The sequence below is a fragment of the Oncorhynchus mykiss genome, chromosome 28, assembly GCF_057628025.1.
Source record: "Oncorhynchus mykiss isolate SJ-2025 chromosome 28, ASM5762802v1, whole genome shotgun sequence".
Lineage (NCBI taxonomy): Eukaryota > Metazoa > Chordata > Actinopteri > Salmoniformes > Salmonidae > Oncorhynchus > Oncorhynchus mykiss.
Genome location: NC_143049.1, coordinates 34,921,990 through 34,927,989, shown reverse-complemented (window position 1 = coordinate 34,927,989; position 6,000 = coordinate 34,921,990).

Here is a 6,000-nt window from a genome sequence, read left to right as displayed (position 1 = left end):
CCAAAGATATTGGTTCCCAATGCTGAGCACATGTTCAGAAAACAATGTCATTCTTACTTTGAGGTACTGTCACTTCATTTTGATAGCTGGTTTGCCTCTTAGGGCCACTGTTTTTTTAAACCTTTATTTAACTAGGCAAGTCAGTTAAGAACACATTCTTATTTTCAATGATGACCAAGGAACAGTGGGTTAACTGCCTTTTTCAGGGGCAGGCCACAGATTTTTACCTCGTCAGCTCAGTGATTCGCTCTAGCAACCTTTCGATTACTAGTCCAACGCTCTAACCACTAGGCTACCCTGCCGCCCCACTAAGGTACAAGAATGTAATGGTGCGCACTATTTAGTTATATTTTAAACAGACTGTAGTGATGTGAACAGCATTGTGAACCAAAGATAGTTGTTTCCCAATGCTGAGCACATGTACAGAAAACAATGTAATTTTTACTTTGAGGCACTGTAACTTAATTTTGAAAGCCGGTTTGCCTCTTAGGGCCACTGTTTTGAAGCCCTACTAAGGTACAACATGTAATAGTGCACGCTATTTACTGTTAAATGACGATGATAACACAAATGCACCATATATAAACTGCTCCACTTATGTCAAAGATGAGACATGGAAAATAAAATGTGAGATTATGCCCTCTGATAATACATAATGATAGAAAAATGTATATTTCCCTTAAAATAGGGTTTGTACATCAAATGTAAATACAAACCGGACAGTAATGATGAGAAGGAGGAGGAGGATGATGACAATGGTGATGATGATTGTTGATGGTTTAAACGCTGAGATAATTCTTAGTACAAAACTATCTTTGTTCCCCATTCTTTTAACAGTCCGTTGAAAATCAAAACATATCTAAACAGTTACATACTGTACTATACAGACAGAGAACTACTATAGGCACAGAATGTTCACCTGTTCTAGCCCAAAGTAATTGCCTTCCAGGCCTGTATTAGCAACTGCTGTGTGACTTGTATTTGTTGATTTCATACTTGTCATTTGTATGTGTTACTGTGCTTTATATATATCACGATTTCTGTTTTTGTTGTTCAAACAACAAAATAATAAAATGTCAAAAGAGACACATCAACAAATCTGTTAATTGTCCATTTTATTTCTATCACTTCATAGATGTTTCCATTGTCTTGTTATTATGAGGCTGAGTTGGGGTCTTGGGTGAGGTCCACCAATAGAGATTTTCCATTGTCTTGTTATTATGAGGCTGAGTTGGGGTCTTGGGTGAGGTCCATCAATAGAGATTTTCCTTAGTTCACCCAAAGTAAGAACTGCATTCCAAATTTTGGTTTTGTTGAACCTTTTTCACATTTCATGTCCAAATCATCTTCAAGTAACTCCATTGAGCTACACAATCAATTACAGACACTTTGGGATGAGTTGGACATGCAATGGCAAAAATGCTAATTGAGGATTTTGACTTGCATTGGTTTTTTTTGTGTGTTTTTTTTCACCTTTATTTAACCAGGTAGGCTAGCTGAGAACAAGTTTTCATTTGCAACTGCGACCTGGCCAAGATAAAGCATAGCAGTGTGAACAGACAACACAGAGTTACACATGGAGTAAACAATTAACAAGTCAATAACACAGCAGAAAAAAAGAGAGTCTATATACATTGTGTGCAAAAGGCATGAGGAGGTAGGCGAATAGTTACAATATTGCAGATTAACACTGGAGTGATAAATGATCAGATGGTCATGTACAGGTAGAGATATTGGTGTGCAAGAGAGCAGAAAAGTAAAATAAAAACAGTATGGGGATGAGGTAGGTAAAAATGGGTGGGCTATTTACCGATGGACTATGTACAGCTGCAGCGATCGGTTAGCTGCTCAGATAGCAGATGTTTGAAGTTGGTGAGGGAGATAAAAGTCTCCAACTTCAGCGATTTTTGCAATTTGTTCCAGTCACAGGCAGCAGAGAACTGGAACAAAAGGCGGCCAAATGAGGTGTTGGCTTTAGGGATGATCAGTGAGATACACCTGCTGGAGCGCGTGCTACGGGTGGGTGTTGCCATCGTGACCAGTGAACTGAGATAAGGCGGAGCTTTACCTAGCATGGACTTGTAGATGACCTGGAGCCAGTGGGTCTGGCGACGAATATGTAAAGAGGGCCAGCCGACTAGAGCATACAGGTCGCAGTGGTGGGTGGTATAAGGTGCTTTAGTAACAAAACGGATGGCACTGTGATAAACTGCATCCAGTTTTCTGAGTAGAGTGTTGGAAGCTATTTTGTAGATGACATCGCCGAAGTCGAGGATCGGTAGGATAGTCAGTTTTACTAGTTTGTGGACCAAAATGGTAAAAGGTTATATTAACCTTTTATGGATGTATTTGTATTGGCGTTTTAAATATAAACTATGCACCTTATGACTTTCAGTAACGTGCAGGCATCACACAGACGTTAGTAAGGCGTTGGAATGATGACGTCAGTCAGACGTTCAATGGTAGGTGACAGCCACATGGTGGTACTGTTGCCTAGGTTTAACACGAAGACGTCATAAAGACATTAGTAAGGCGTTGGTATCAAGTCATCAAGTCATGTCAGTCAGACGTTCAATGGTAGGTGACAGCCACACGGTGGTATGGTTGTCTAGGCTTAATTCTGGCACTTATCACCCCCCATAGCCACTGGCTCAATCTCCCAACGGCCAGGCCACCAGCCCATCAAGATCCCCCCACAGTTTACCCAAGAGATGCCTCCCCACCATCTGAGACCCCCCCTCACAGTCCCAATATTTTTTTGAATCATAATACAAATAACATAAACAAAAGAGAGACAAAGGAAAACAGAAAATAACAACGCAGAAAACAAAAGACATCAAGGACAACAAAAAGCATAACAGCAAGACCAACTGAATACGTTTTAGTTCACTGTTTACGTGTGTGTGTGTGTGTGTGTGTGTGTGTGTGTGTGTGTGTGTGTGTGTGTGTGTGTGTGTGTGTGTGTGTGTGTGTGTGTGTGTGTGTGTGTGTGTGTGTGTGTGTGTGTGTCTGTGTATGTGTGTGTGTGTGTGTGTGTATGTGTGTGTGTATGTGCACGTTTGAATGAGAGTGTGCATATGCATGTGTACAAGGGTGCAAATTCCTGCGCTGCATCAGCCACAGGCAAACAGGCATTAGCAACGCTGCCCCTCAGTGTCATTCAAATGTACTTTTTGTTTTGTTTTATTTAGACTTAAAAGTTGTTGTTTTTTATCTTTGACTGTCATTTTATCCCCAGCCCAGCAACTCCCCTCCCCTTTGTCTCCAATTCCACATCCCAATCCTCAGCTTCCCTCAGCCCATCTTCAGCCCATCCTCAGCTTCCCTCAGCCAATCCTCAGCTTCCCTCAGCCCATCCCACCCATCTCTGCTGGCCACCCTCTTTGGATTTCTACGCACCATATATTTTTCAACTATGCTGTGTTTAACACACAATTTTAATCTATGTAATCGAATAGAATCCACAGATTGCGAGTTGAAGATGAATACTTGTCCTAAGAGTATTAGTAATAAATAAATGGTCTATTGATTCAACAAAATCTGCGATGATGTATGCACCAAATATTCAACATTTTGTTTGTGGCAAGAATTCTATACAATAATTTTAGCTGAAAAGCACAAAGTCATGAATTTGTTATAGTTTTATATATCAACTCATAAACCCTGTACCATGGAATTGGTACATAAAAAATCTCTTCACAACTATTTTGCAATCTGTATGGCACAGCTGTCAACATCCTGGTCCTCAAATGAAACTGGTATACTTTCCTATTTATGCTATTTTTATTCCTACTCCAGTTTTGATCCTTTATATTGGGCAGACAGACCAGTTCCCTACCTCCTCCCGCTGCCAGCTGCCTCCATTTTTGGGTAATGATGTAATTGTTTGTAATCTTGGATTGAGCAGACCTTCCCATACAATTATGATAACTTCATGAAAGACCTAACTCTACAATTTGAATTTACAATATCATTTAAAAGCGAAACACCCTTTTCAAACATATTTTCCATAAATGCAGGTATTTTATAAACCAGCACATTTTAGTTCAGCTATGATATTTGTTGTAATATCTGTTCTGTCTTTTCAGGGGGATGAAATTAAAATTGCAGCCAGCTCTGCAATGCTTGATTGAAAAAGAGAGATACTTTGAAAAAAGTTTCATTTTCAATTAATCGAAAATGGTGCGATTAATGGCAATCTGCACAAAGGCAAAAAGGACATTTTAGGGTTCAAGTAAAACTTTCGTATAAGTGAAGCTTTTACAGAGAGTTTAGTGCTTTTATATGTAATAATCTTCAACACCCAATTCATATTTATTATATAGATAGGTACAGTTTATTTTGTCTGGTTCAGCATCCCAGATAAAATATGTTTTGCTCATATGATTTGTAAAACAAATCATCAGCCATAAGTAAGTGAGTAAACTGAGATATGACTAAGGAACAAAATCCAGGCATTTACAAATAAAATCCAGTCCTTTTCAAAATCCGCTATGAATACCAGGCCTGGATTTTTAGATGTTTCATGTTGTTCTGTTATTTCTAGTAGTTGTCATATGTTATCTCCAATGTATCGTCCATATATAAAAAAAAACTGTCTGATCAGGATGAACAATACCTGGTAAAACCTTTTTAATTCTGAGTGCTATGCATTTCGCTAGTATTTTTTGCATCACAACATTGAAGTGTAGGAGGCCTCCAATTGTTTAGATAAGACTGGATCTTTATATCTTGTTTTAATAATAGTGAAGTCAGACCTTCTTGCTGAGTACCTGACAGACTACCATTGCTATAGGAGTAGTTAAAACAAGTTTAATAATCAAGATTTTAGTACTGTATATCAAAAAAGGCTTGATATACCGGTATACCATCAAGCCCTGGGGTTTTTACAGACAAAGGATTTAATAGCCTCTAGAAGTTATTCCTCTGTAATTTGGCCTTCACACTGATCTTTTTGTACATTTGTTAATTTAAAATAAATATATTATTTGGAAAAACATCCTTACAGTAATCTGCATTCAGAGGCTGAGGATGAGACAGAAAAGAAAACATCTGCCTAAAATATTGTTTCCTGTTTTAAAATATAATTTGGAGAATCATAGATGACACCGTCTTTAGTAATATTGTTTCTATAGACAGAAACTGATTTGATTTTTATTATTGATGGATATTGAATTGAATGACCTCTGAAGGTACAATAATGGGATTTGCTGAACCTATATTGTGCTGAAGAAAATGCTATAAATTATTTTGTCTTAGTTAAAAATAAATTGTCCTCCAGTACTCTTTGATTCAATTTCCAATATCCCCGTCCACGTGGAAATCCTGTAGGAGTTATGTTTTATTTTTATTTATTTTATTTATTTTACCTTTATTTAACCAGGTAGGCAAGTTGAGAACAAGTTCTCATTTACAATTGCGACCTGGCCAAGATAAAGCAAAGCAGTTCGACAGATACAACAACACAGAGTTACACATGGAGTAAAACAAACATACAGTCAATAATAAAGTATAAACAAGTCTATATACAATGTGAGCAAATGAGGTGAGAAGGGAGGTAAAGGCAAAAAAAGGCCTTGGTGGCAAGGTAAATACAATATAGCAAGTAAAACACTGGAATGGTAGTTTTGCAATGGAAGAATGTGCAAAGTAGAAATAAAAATAATGGGGTGCAAAGGAGCAAAATAAATAAATAAATTAAATACAGTTGGGAAAGAGGTAGTTGATAGGGCTAAATTATATGTGGGCTATGTACAGGTGCAGTAATCTGTGAGCTGCTCTGACAGTTGGTGCTTAAAGCTAGTGAGGGAGATAAGTGTTTCCAGTTTCAGAGATTTTTGTAGTTCGTTCCAGTCATTGGCAGCAGAGAACTGGAAAGAGAGGCGGCCAAAGAAAGAATTGGTTTTGGGGGTGACTAGAGAGATATACCTGCTGGAGCGTGTGCTACAGGTGGGAGATGCTATGGTGACCAGCGAGCTGAGATAAGGGGGGACTTTACCT